Source organism: Stegodyphus dumicola, chromosome X1 (assembly GCF_044657685.1).
Source record: "Stegodyphus dumicola isolate Sdum_Otavi_A_Nest chromosome X1, ASM4465768v1".
Taxonomy (NCBI): domain Eukaryota; kingdom Metazoa; phylum Arthropoda; class Arachnida; order Araneae; family Eresidae; genus Stegodyphus; species Stegodyphus dumicola.
In genome coordinates, this window is record NC_140780.1 from 171,325,131 (window position 1) to 171,339,141 (window position 14,011).

At 33.3% G+C, this 14,011-nt stretch overlaps 1 long non-coding RNA gene across 1 annotated transcript in view; it reads right to left on the bottom strand.

Moving 5' to 3' along the window:
* Nucleotides 1-12,240: 12,240 nt before the first annotated feature.
* The window catches only part of LOC118186763 (uncharacterized), a 71,346-nt gene continuing 69,575 nt past the window's right edge, over nt 12,241-14,011 (bottom strand). The window contains exon 3 of the long non-coding RNA XR_015038477.1: nt 12,241-13,361. This is a non-coding gene — a long non-coding RNA (uncharacterized LOC118186763). The remainder of the gene's footprint in view (nt 13,362-14,011) is intronic.

Consider the following 14,011-nt stretch of genomic DNA (forward strand, 5'->3'; position numbering starts at 1 on the left):
TGCAGAGACTCGTGCAACCCTTGACAACAGCGGCTCTCTAGGAAACGCATTCGCTACTTGTTTCCTTTCGAAAATTTTCAGCAAAATTCAGTTTCCCTGCAGAAATTTTATTGCAATTTCTTGCATTGTTGGCAAATTCTACAAACTCGTACTTTAAGGCAAAAAATTTCCCGATTCGTTTATAAAAACCGCCGGAACTTGAAATACAACAAAAAGAATGCATATGAAAATAGCGGCAATACTTGACTGAAGGATTGTTATGCGCATGGTTGCCAGAGTTTGGCATGTTCTGAAAATTTTACTACTTCTACTAAGGTATTTGCGTTAATACGTAAATACCGTTTCTTTTGATGAGAATTTCTCGGTGTGCCTGTAATTGTAATTCATTGCAAGCTCTGTCTTTATATTTTTATATATTCTCCCAAACGAAATTTTTTAAGAGATTGTTATTTTAAACTTTCATAGTTGGCTACACTTGTATTGCATTATAATTGTGCTAAAGAAAGTAAATTAATTTTGGCGGTACTTTTCCGTTTTGTCGGCGCAGGCTACAAAGTCGCCAATAGTGGTATTACTGATGCCGAACGAAATATCCTCTCTGGTAACATTTTACGCCTTATTTTCAAAACAAATCCCGGTACTTACGTATTATCGCAACCAGGTTGGCGCGATTTGTAAGTTTGAGTAAAAAAGTATGAATAGAAAGAAAATGTACATTTATTAAATAGCAGTGTACATGGATAAAGTCAAGAGTGTGCGCAATGCCATTTTTGTGCAATTCTGGGATGTTTTTTTAAGTAAAAATAAGTCGACGTGTACATGGTTATGGCGAATACGGTTTTCAATCAGTGCTAAAAGCAATAGCCAAAAGATTTCCGCCGAAAAAATAATTCTGCAACTTATTCAAATTCGAAACCGGAAACCATGTACACGTCGACTTATTTTTACTTAAAAAAACATCCCAGAATTGCACAAAAATGGCATTGCGCACACTCTTGACTTTATCCATGTACACTGCTATTTTCTCATAAATTACAAAAATTTTCACGAAAATGCAGGAAACTTTTGTGAATCTCCACATGCTCGTTTTACAAAACTACGTATAACACGTAGGGTTGCCGTAAGTAGGGTTGCCAAATTTGTCAATTTATGCGAATTTTGGCCTGGTTGCGTTAATACTTAAGTACCCAAATCCCAGCCATTTCGTATCAGATTGATTGTTTCTTTCAATACTGGCATAAAATTACATAGAATTTTTACCAGATACCTCAGTTTTATGCTCTAATGCAAAACGGAAACGTACTAATTGAATGAAAGTCGCACCGGCAAAAACGGAAAAGGAGCATGAAATAACATAAAACAAACATCCTAAATGCGTCATTTTTAGATTTTATGTGATAATAAATGCGTTCTTTGATAAGGTCATCCATAAAAGTAAAAATTATGTGCATATGGATATGATCATTCTGATATCTGAAGCAAATAAAAGATTTCTTAATTCTGGCAAACTTTGTATGTGAAAAATGAAAATAGAATAATAGGTACTTTTCTAATAGGTTCTATGTACATAAAGTTACATAGAATTTTTACCAGATAGCTCAATTTTATGCCCTAAGGCCATTCGCGGTAATTAAGTCAATTAGGATGCAATCACATCGCTCACCCGAAGTCGAAAATATAGAAAACGTAAAGTCAAAGGTTAAGTTCATCAATTCTAATGAGAATGCTCTAGCGAAGTAAAGCACTGCGAATTTACATAATTTCTGAGTAATCTATTCGTACGAAGTGAAATAGTTCTTGCATTTTAAACTTGTATTCCAAATTAAGATTTAACTTGAAATTAATGTAGATAATTGAGAGAATTATATTTTTGTAGCGTAGTTAACGGAAGTTGAGATTACTTGGGGTCACGTGATAAGAACCGGCGAATCAGGATGTTGAACCATGAAAACATAGTAAATTCTTAAACTAATGTCTTTTTACAAATTTATTGTCTTTATTTATTGGCTTTTTATAAAATTTTGGTACATTTCCGTTTCTCCGGCGCAAATCTCGCCAAGCAGACCTTATTGGTGACAATACAAAGTATACAAATAAAAAATGTTAACAAATGTTAGTTTTAAGAAATTTTTAATTTGAAGGCATAAGCATTCTAATATCGTTTAAAATTTTGTAAAAAGCCAATAAATAAAGACAATAAATTTGTAAAAAGAGATTAATTTAAGAATTGACTATGCTTTCATAATACAACATCCTGATTCGCCGTTTCATATCACGTGATCCCAAGTGAACTCATCTCGCGTAAACTAAGCTACAAAAATCTAATTATCTCAGTAATTGTCTACATTAATTTCAAGTTAAATCTTAATTTGGAATGCAAGTTTAAATGCAAGAAGTATTTCAATTCGTACGAATAGCTTACTCAGAAAGTATGTACAACCTCAGTGCTTTACTTCGCTAGTGCATTCTCATTAGAATAATTGATGAATTGAACTCTTGACCTCCGGGTGAGCAGTGTGATTGCATCCTAATTGACTTAATTACCGCGAATGACCTTGGGGCATAAAATTTAACTATGTGGTAAAATTCTATGTAATTGTATGCCAGTATTGAAAGAAACAATCAATCTGATAAGAAATCTGCGACTTGTTTTGAAAATGAAGCGTAAAAGTTTACCAGTGAAGATATTTCGTTTGGCATCAGTTGTACGATTATTGGCGACTTTATCGTTTGCGCCGGCAAAACGGAAAAATACCAAAATTTTAAACGATATTACAGTGTTTATGCCTTCAAAAAAAAAAAAAAAAGAGTTCTTAGAACTAACATTTTTTAACATTTTTTATGTGTATACTGTATCATGTCGCCAATATACTGTATCGTGTGTATCGTCTCGCCAGTCTGCTTGGCGAGATTTGCGCCGGCGAAACGGAAAAGTACCATTTTGACCTTCCTTCATATTTTAATTACGCTGAGAATGGGATGAATATTTTCGAACTTAAATATATTTGCTATGCTTTCTGAATCAACGATACGTTCTTCGTCTGCCCCTAGTAACCGCTTATAACTGCCATCACACCAGCTAGGAGGATCGGGGCTGTGCCCTTATAATGATAATGATGCATATAACAAAGTAGCATTCATTTTTATACTCAAGTTTGAGCGAACAATGATAGGCAGTAGTCTCTTAGGTCGTAAAAAGACCATTTAGTCACCTAGGTTGCTTACTGATTTCTCTCTTGCGAACAAAAAAGCTGACTCTGTCTCCAGCCTTTTACCATTACTACATTAGTTGACGTTTTATCTCAGACCGCAGTAAACCTGGCACAAGAAGTGTTTTTCAAGAGCTTAGGTAGCGCCCTATTTTTTGCTTATTTATCAGTCTGCCAAAAAAGTAGGACGCATATAAATTTCATTTGTCTGTCGCCCAACCTAATGTCGTGTAGCATTTAAAGAGGCTAGCTATGGACAACAATCAGGGAATAGGAACTTTCAAAACAACCAGTATGTGAGTTAATCATTTAATTCTGTAAAGAGATCTAAATTTTAAAACTACATTCGAAATCCTTCATTTAAGTATGATTAAAGGATTTTCATACGTTTCCTTACTTTGTTATATAGTTTTACAAAATATTGCTGGTAATTTTTTAATAACTAAACGAAGAATAATAAGAATTTTAATAAGAATAGATTGACGTGGAAATTCTGTAAGTCTCCAATTTATTGAATTTTGGAGGGAATTTTTCTATCGGTGAAGATACTAAAAAACAATAATCAATGTTGTAACATTACAATAGAGTTATTTATAACTCTTCGCCAATTTAGTGCAGAAATCTAATTACATGCATTTTTTCATTGTTTTAGCTTTTGTTATTTATATTACGATTAATAATTAGTCATATTTGAAGACCAAGTTTGGACATATCAATGCATAACAATTTGTTCAAATCAGGTCTAAATTTATGCAAAATTCAAAATGAAGTAATGTATCTTTGATTATCGTATAAACAAATGAGCCTTCAAAGAAATGCTTAGTATCAAATTTCTAGACTCATTATTTCTCGTTAAATTAATCGCATACTTGAATAAGGTTAATTCTTGCCGTTTAATCCAATGATAATAATAATTACCAAAACTAACTTTTATGTAAATGTTTTAAAATATTCTAGATTTGATCAAGGATAGTGCAGCTGTACTAAAGGTAAAATTAATTTTTGGTATTACTATAAATGGAATACTGTAATTATAATAGTGCTTGTAAAAATTATTTCATTGAAAAATATCATAGGAAACATTAAAACTTTTCTACAAACGAAGCGAATATTTTTTGAGCATTTGCAAATAACTTGAATATTTTTTAATAAGAAAAGTACTATTTTTACTGAAAACAAGGATAAATATATCTGTGTAAAAAATATGGTCTTAACGGAAATTTTGCAAAGGATATTAAAGATCTCCTAAAGTTTTGTTGGATTTTTTTTCAGTGTCTTACATTGTTGATATTTCAGTCAACATTACAAAATAACAAAAGAATTTCTTAAGTATTACAATAAAAATCAAATTATTTTCAATTTATGAGACAAAAACCAAAATATTTCAAATATCGTTTGCTTCTTGTACGAAAGAGAAGTACAATAAGTACTTCTGAAATACTGTTTCCTCGGGAAGTTATTGTTTCTTTTAAAAAACATTACTTCGCAATTTTTTTATTATAGTTGAATATAAGCATCTTTCCTTGATATCTAAGGTATCATAAAATGCAAAGAAAAAAGTCTTTTGAAGCGCCTGGTCGTCAAGAGTGAAACATTGCGCAAATATTTCGGAAAGCCACTTACTAAGATAACTTTTATTTCCGAAAGTCAGCGAGCATTAATCCTACGATTACGCTTACTTTTCTTTTCCTGTTTTTTGCTTAATGGATTGAATATACCAATGGCAAATACACCTTTTAAAGTATAATAATAGTAAAGAGAAAGAAAAGAAGGCTTATTCACGGCTTTGGAAAAGAACTGAGAGTAATTTTTAAAGGCAAAAAAAAATCCTGCAGTTCGTGCCAGATCTATTTGGAGAAAGAAGTTTTTTAAATAATCAAATAAGGCAGTGAAACAGGATTCACTTATTTGGCCATTATGTACTGCTGATGGTCTTATAGTTTAAGTATACAATCCATTGTCATGTAATGTCATGTAATGTGTTTCTGTACGCATTCCAATTGACACACTTACAAGTGTTTGGATCATTGTTAAAAATATTTTTGCTTTGAGTAGCGGGACAATCACCATTTTGCATTTTAAAAAATTGACTTTTTATTTACACTTGAAGTTTGTGAATGATCTTTTTTACATAGATTGAGAACACATAAAACTTGCTATTTCTTCATTGTTTTTGCTATTTCTTCATTTCACGAATAATAGTTTTAGATAAAAATATTTCAAACTACTTTAGACGGTTTCGAGCAACTCACTCACCTTTAAAGTAATATAATAAGCAAAAAGGAAATAATTTCATTTCAACCATTTACTACCATGGTCATTGTACTTTTAGAAATGGAGATAGCTATTAGATAACGGAAAACGTAAATATGATATCCAAATGCTACGTGATGATGTACAGGGTGATCTTTTTTAAAGTGACAGTGTTTGGAGCGCCCTGTAGCGCTATCTAATAGCCGAAATGGCACCAAACTTGGTATTTAGACTAATCAAGGAATCAAAAAGGATTCCGTGAAAAAAAATAGTTCCAAAAATCGCCGCTAGGGCATTTTGTGGCGCTGCTATAGCTTACAATAACGAGAATTAGCATAAAACACGGGTATCAAAGAAAAATGCAAATGTTGTGCGATGACAGCGCCAGTGATAGGGGCTATAAAAGCAAGTAGTAGACAGCTTCGACAAATAATCTGAACTGAAGTAAACGATTCCAGTGGACATGTATCTCACGTTACCGGAACGTGCGTTACTGGTGAAGCTGTATTACATGTATCAATGTAATGCATTCGCAGCTCTTCGGGAATTTCGAACCAGAAAAAAATTACCAAAGGGGCTTTTATCGCTGAATGGTCTTAAGAAATTCGAGGAAGCGGGATCACTGACCATTCGCGCTGGGAGAGAACGTCAACCAGTATCAGAAGATGTAATAACTGATGTGGCAACTGCAATTGTCGAAGGATCGCAGGGAGCCTCTGCTGGTACTAGTAGCGCCCGGGGTGTAGCTTGACAATTGGACATGAATTATTCCATGGTATGGAGAGTTTTGCGGCGCGTTATTGGATTTTACCCCTACAAAATCAGCCGCTTGCACGAACTGAAACCAGGTGAATATGATAAGCGAGTGACATTCGTTCTATCATTTCTTGCCAAGGTAGAAATTGATGATGCTTTCCCATGGCACATTCTGTGGGGAGATGAGTGCCATTTTTATCTCAATGGATCCGTAAACACACAAAATAGCCGAATTTGGGCTTCTGAGCAGCCCCACACCGTGCACGAAATCCCATTAAATTCCGCAAAAGTCAATGTTTGGTGTGGTTTCACAGCCGAATTCGTAATTGGGCTATTCTTTTTTTCAGATCGTTACTCCAACAGGATCCCAAACGTGCACCATAAATGCAGAAAGGTACCACGAAATGCTGCAAACGTTTGTTATTCCACAACTTCTGCAAAGAAACCGTCTCCAACAGATAATCTTTAACCAGGATGGTGCTTCGCCACACATTAGTAATAAGGTAAAGCAGCTGTTGCGCAAAACTTCACTGATGATAGAGTCATAAGTCGCAGTTTTCCAGTTGCATGGCCGCCTCGTTACCCTGACCTCACGCCATGCGATTTTTGGCTCTGAGGTTATTTGAAATCTCAAGTTTATGTTGGTGGAGTATCGAATTTGTCTATTCTAAAGGACAACATAACAAAGACAGTGTGGAATATTCCTCGTGATATGTTACATAAAGCTGTGGAGAACGTTGTGCACAGAATGCACGGTGTTGTTTCTGAGAACGGTGCTCACATTGAATGTGGTCTAATTCCTCACCGGGGAAGATAATGTAATAAATAAACATTAATAATTTAACTGTACGATTGTATGTCTTGATTAGTCTAAATACCAAGTTTGGTACCATTTCGGCTATTAGATCGCGCTACAGGGCGCTCCAAACACTACCACTTTAAAAAAGATCACCTTGTACATCAAATCTTATTTGAACAGCCCCGTGAATGTATATTTATAACTTTCCGTTGGAGAAAATAAAACGGAAGTAAAGATTCATTTTGTAACTAATAAATAAATAAAATGATTTAAAACTAGTTCTCATCTCATTTAATTAAGTAAGAAAAAGTGAATTTTTTATGCAAAAACACTGATAATATGCAATTATATTAAAATAATTTTCGGACTTTCAATCGCAGTTCCGAAGAGCGTATTGTTCAGTCTGATTTGCTTTACTTCTTCATATACTAGATCAAGAGCAAAGAAAATAACCGCCCACCAACAACTGAGGAGCAAAGGAGCGAAATAGTGGTAGTTCGACCTGGTTTCTTATCCTGGCGAAAGGGGTTGGCTGCATGAGCGTTTTTGTGATTTTCGCCATGTATAACATGGATATGACACAGTTTTTCTAAGAAAGCCTTCCACAAAGACATCCCTTTCCTTAGGCAGGTAGCCCTCTTATTTCTTTCAAATGTTTCTTTTAAAAATTATTTTACTACTTTTAAAATAATGTAAATATTTAGTTGCAGCTCTTGAAAACTCCTGAATTCTAATTTTCGTCTTTCCCTGGCGTTAGATTTGGCTCCAATAGGTTAGGTTCGGTTAGTTTATTTGAATATAACAAAGCATTCGAATGTTATCTTTTTATAGGGAAGGATGCAGGTCGTTCTAAGAAAAACCGGTTTGCATTCACTTTACACACAGGGAAAACACGGAAATCAACAATACAATCAACCATAGACCCAAGGTATACCCAGGGTCTCTTCGAACCAACACCTTCTAACAGAGCCCACCAGCGGCCGAGCGGTAAAGTCGTTGAACACTGGTAGTTCGGTCCGAGGTTCGAAACCTTGGAACGGGCTCGCTGCATGGGTGTTTTCGTGGTTTTCCCCATGTATAACGTGTATACGAGCCAGTTTCCCTTGGAAAGTCCTTCACGAAGGCATCCCTTCCCGTAGGCAGATAGCCCTAGTGTGCTTTGCTATAATTAAATACACCACACCACCTCCTAATAAAAGAGTTGTTAGGAAGTGTTGTTCGAACTCCAGAGTATGCAGCGTCTTAACCAATTGGCCACTGGTGAAGCATGGCTCCCACAGCTTAGATCATCGTAGTTTTCTCTGTACTTTATTAGATTTAGATGAGTCTCAGAATAAACATTGTTTTTAAATTTCGTGCAAAGTTATCATTTCACAAAGAATTACTATATAAGCGCTTATCAAAAATTCGTCAAAATTTAAGACAGTACTTTTTTTTATAAAATGTTCTCCATATAGTGTTAAGACAAATATGAAAATATTCCTTCGTAAAAATAAGGATATATTAATCAGTGCTAAGCTTTGAGATTAAGGGTATCATCTTTTTTTTTTAATTTCTTTCTATTCGTAAGTGTAATGTTAGACAATTTTGTTTTCATGGTAATAACAGTGTCATTTCTTCTATTAATTCCTTTTTTCAATTGTAGAAAAGAGAATATACATGATGGTAACTATGCAAAGTAAAGACTTGCATCACAGTATTTTCTCGTTAGGTACACAGAAATAAAACATCCATTTTAATCTTCGTCTTTAGGAAGGTATAGCTTTAAAGCTAGCTTAAAGTGATACTCCCTTTATATAATAAAATAAACTTCATTCACCAGAGAAAGAAACTGAAAAACATATTCAGAAGTTTTAGAATACTTTTCCGTTTCGCCGGCGCAAAACTCGCCAAGCAGACTTTGTTGGCGACAACATACAGTATACACATAAAAAATGTTAACGAATGTTAGTTCTAAGAATATTTATTTTGAAGACATAAACATTTTAATATGGTTTACAATTTTTTTAAATGCCAATAAATAAAGACAGTAAATTTGTAAAAAGACATTAATTTAAGAATTTACTATGCTTTCATTGTTCAACATCCTGATTCACCGGTTCGTATCACGTGACCCCAAGTTATCTCATCTCATCTAAAGAATGCTACAAAAATCTAATTCTCTCAGTAATTATCTACATTAATTTCAAGTTAAATCTTAATTTGGAATACAAGTTTAAAATGCAAAAATTATTTCAATTCGTTCGAATATCTTACTCAGAAATTATGTAAAACCGCAGTGCTTTACTTCGCTAATGCATTCTCATTAGAATTGATGAATTTAACATTGATTTTGCTTTTTCTATATTTTCGCTTTCGGGTGAGCAGTGTGATTGCATTCTAATTGACTTAAATACCACGAATCGTCTTAGAGCATAAAATTTAACTATCTACTAAAACTTCTATGTAATTGTATGCCAGTACTGAAAAAAAAAACAATCACTCTGATAAGAAATAATTGTGACTTGTTTTAAAAATGAGGTGTGAAAGGTTACCAGCGAAGATATTTCGTTTGGCATCAGTTGTACCATTATTGGCGACATTATCGTTTGCAACGGCAAAACGGTAAAGTACCTTTTTTAGAGTCATTCGGTTATTTTAAAGCAAAAGACGTGAAAAGTGTGCATTGACTTCACCGGGACTCGAACCCTGTACCTCTAGAATGTGCGTAGAGTATGCTTCCGATTACAGCAAGAAGGCAAGCGGAAAGGAGGGAGAAAATACTTTATAAGTTTCTGAACTCATTTTTTAAATAAATATACATATAAAAAGCAAAACGTTGTATTAATTCAAAACGAAACTTGTATATTGTAAGGAATAAATTTTTGCATAATGGACCAACCATGCTTTCGTTAAGAAATGCTAAACCAGATCTCTGTATGTGTTTGAATAAATGTAATTAAAACTGAGTGACAAATTTTCCAGCATCAATTTTAACCTCGCCCGTTGTAATAATTACATATTCATTTTCGTCATCCTCATAAAACACCACCATGTATATCGATATTTGTTTTGACTAAAAGAAAAGGAGTGAAATTTTATTAGCTAGTAAAACTCGGTACATTTTATTTGTCTGGGCTAGATTCGAGCTTGTTGTTTCATAGACATAGTTGAAATTTTCAAAATAAGAATAACGTTTTGGAGTAAGCTGCTCATCGTAACTCCAGGGTCATTTCGAATTTTAGCGTGCAAAAGAAAGTCTCAAGGAAACACAATGAATTAGAGCAGTTTTTTTTTTTTTTTTTTTTTTTCCGAGACAGGATGAAGAGTGATGTTTCTGTGCTCTAATTCTGGCGAACTTGACTAAGTACATACATCACAAGAGCATAAATCGTTGCTGTTTTTCTCTTCGCTTTAAAACGAGAAAGCAGTTCCAGAGGAGATCTTATTTTCAAGACCAGAGTTTGTGAAAACAAGCTAGGAAACGGAAAGAAGGAAACTATCTTTAAACAATCATGGTTAAGCGTTTTAAAAACATGCTTAAGATGATTGTAAATTAAAGAACTAACTTTTTTTTTTCTTTTATGAAAGATAGCTTATGTTCTTCGTTCCTTATTCAAGCATTTACATAAAGTACATTAAAATTAAAGTATAATGATAGAGATGTTTTAATGGTAATTTTCTGTGCGAATTCAGCATCGCTACTGGAAGAAAATAGACGTGTTTTGCCAGTATGGGTGCTAGATCTTGAGAAATCGAACAGCAATCGTTTTAATTCTGTTTATTAACAATAATATTAGAGAAAAATATGCTAAAATATTAGAAGTGAAGAATTTTCAATTTGGATAGGTGAGAACATACAGAAATCTCATTCTTCACAAATTTTGGTGAGGTGTGACATTTATACATATGACACAGTCTTGAATATTATTACGAAACGAATGGAGAAATGATGACTGTCTGCCTATAAGATCTATATTTGAAGCAATGTTTAAAACGCCTTTCTGTTTAAAAATGCTTATTTGCCTTGAAATTCTTTAATTTTTGTCACTGGCATAATTTAGTGCCATTACAGCTAATTTCTAGAATTCAGTTGCATAATAAATCATGTGGAAGTTTGGATGTTAACTACCGTTATTTTTCTGTTCCTTAACTGCTAAAATTCCCAGCATTTAATAAATGCATAAAATATCCTTCTTCACAATATACCCAAGAAATAAAATTTGAAATAGTACATGAAACTTCATATAAAAATATATAATACGTGTTCTTTATCTGTAAACGCGATGTTCACATGGCTAGCCAAACGTTAAATCGTGCTTATTAACCTCTTGCGTGGAAACGAAAAGGTTCTCAGCCACGAGTTCCTCGTGACGATCCAACATGACTAGCTAATCAGCCAAAATATTTAAAGTAATTATAGAGCAGATACAGAATTTTCCCATTCAAAAGTGGTGTACATAGAGCAGTCAGCTATCCTATTAAAAGAACTCTGATAGCATAATTACAAACAAATACCAACAGCATATAAAAACACGTTAACTCTTAGAAAAATGGGGTGCGTTTGCTTGAAAATAACCTAGTGTTAAAGTCACGAAAATTTATATCCCGTCGAATAATTAAATTTGGATACTAGAAATTAGCGTACTTTATAGAAACAGTGTAAGAAGTAGTATCACACAAGATACATTGATTTGACTTGGGGTGCAAACGAAATTAAAACATCTTTCGTTTTAATTTTGAACAAAACAGCTTGGACTTCTTTGACCTCGTCATCTTTAACCACCTTGTTTGGCATATTTCTCACTCTTTGAGCTTGTTGTTCTTTTCTTATCAAGATGGTTCTATGGGGTAAACATTTTCAGACAGTTCAAGTTATTTGAAACGATGTGACGTCCAGTTTATTATAGATGTCAAAAGATGCATTATACTTATGCTTCCAGCAAATGAGTGTTCTGATGAATATTACACTAAAGGTGATTAAAATAACTTTTTAGATTTCAGATCGAAACACTTTGCAAACATTTTCCTTGAACTTTCTGAACATAGGACTATATCGTAAGAAAATATTTTCATATTGATTTAATATATTGTTTGCCACAAATATAGTTGAAATTCTTCTCATTAGATACGAATATGCTTCAAGAATATCTTTTATAGTCTTCTATCACAAAACACTTTACGTTTAACTTAACGTTTGGCTAGCCTTGAAATAATTACCAGAGAAAAATGAAACCAGAAAAATCTTATACGACATCTAGTGCTTATTATACAAAAATAATAATTTCAAAATAAGTTATTACCATTAAACATACAAAACAATATTAATTGTCTTATTAACATAGAAGGTCTTATCTAATGTTGATACAAATATTTCATAGAACTTAAATCTTAAATATATTTAGTTTTTTAATGCGCAACTTCTTCATATTTAATAAATTTGAATCGGTAATATCTATTTTCTTTAGCCTGAATCATTCGCATTGAAATTTCCTCTTAAGCTAAACTGAAAGTCTTCCAAATACCTTCGTCTCGTACCTTTTCAAACTGCACAGTTTCAGACTTCAATTAGTCACACAAATTGCGAAGTTAAGGGGTTTCCTTCCTGAACTTGTACGTTTAGTTACTTTTTTTTTTTCGCTTTTTGAAGCGGGAGTGTTGCCAAAAACAGTGTCGCAATGTATGATGAACTCCTCTTCAAGGGGACAAACTGTGAATATCTAGAAACAAAAGCTAAATCTAACCCCATCTGCTATATTTAAACAAAAGGCGGCGGTATACAATATGAGAAGAAAAAAACTACTGCTTCCCTTAATTCTAATTTTAATCTTCCTTTTGCTTTTCCTTCACCAGACAACGCCTTTTTTATGTTTATTCTTTGCAAACTTTTTTTATTTTCTTCTCGTTGAACATTTATTCTCTTTCAGAAACAAAGAAATATTTTTCAGTCATTTCAATTTATAGCAATCCTTCTAGCCAAGTCTGTTGTTATGCTCAATGTTTAGTGACAGCTAACTGAGCATTTAATTATTTTTTTTTACTCCTCGATAGTAAATAAAGCTTACGTAACTGAAATTTTCTTTATTATATACTTGAAGATGAGCTGAAACAAGGCGATTTTTAAGTGTCTGTATCGGGTAAAGTAACTGATAAAATGTTTCTTGCTGTTGTAAAATGCTTGTGTGGATGAATTGCATAACTCATAAGCAGAATAAAAAAATATTTGATTAAAACCCTATTGTTTGTGAAATAATTTATTTCTAAAGTCATATATATTGCCGTCAGCAACTGACATTTTTAAGCATCGTCTTCAAAACTGCTGATGAAAGGCACTTCTATCGTCATGATTCAAAGCTTCAGGTGACCTGCAAGAGAGAGGAAAAAAAGAAAGACACAACAGAAAATAAGCATAGTTTGTAACTTCTTCATACAAATAAAAGTTAAAAGACAGTTTAGATAACAAATAATAAAAGTGCACATTTGCCAACCACATAAAGTTATGCCTAACGGAGAGAAATTTGATAATTTTGTTACTTCATTTTGAGTTTATAAGAGAAGTTTTGATGGTCATTGCCTGTATCTAATTATAGATTTTGATCACATATTTCCAACACTTTATGAAGAACAATTAATGTTATTACGATCATTGCTAAGAAGTAAAATGGAAGTTTGGAAACTTCCATCATTGTTTCTAAATATTAGAAAAGAATAGTTTAATTCATATTACCAAAAATGAAATTAAATGGAAATTCCTCCCTACTACTAAAATTAGTAGATTTAGTAAAAGGTAATCCTTTTTTTTTTTTTTTTTACAAATGGCGGGGACTTGCCTATAACGACATTGGCCACTAACAAGGCCAGAAGCGATGACCATTTTATTATGGAGGCCCCTAATAGGCGGTCACCGTTACCTCCTATGAAGGGACAGACAATTTTTACATCCATGCCTTCTCCGGGATTCGAACCCGAGCCCGTTGGTATCGCAGTCAGGCGACCCTAACCATTATACCGTTTG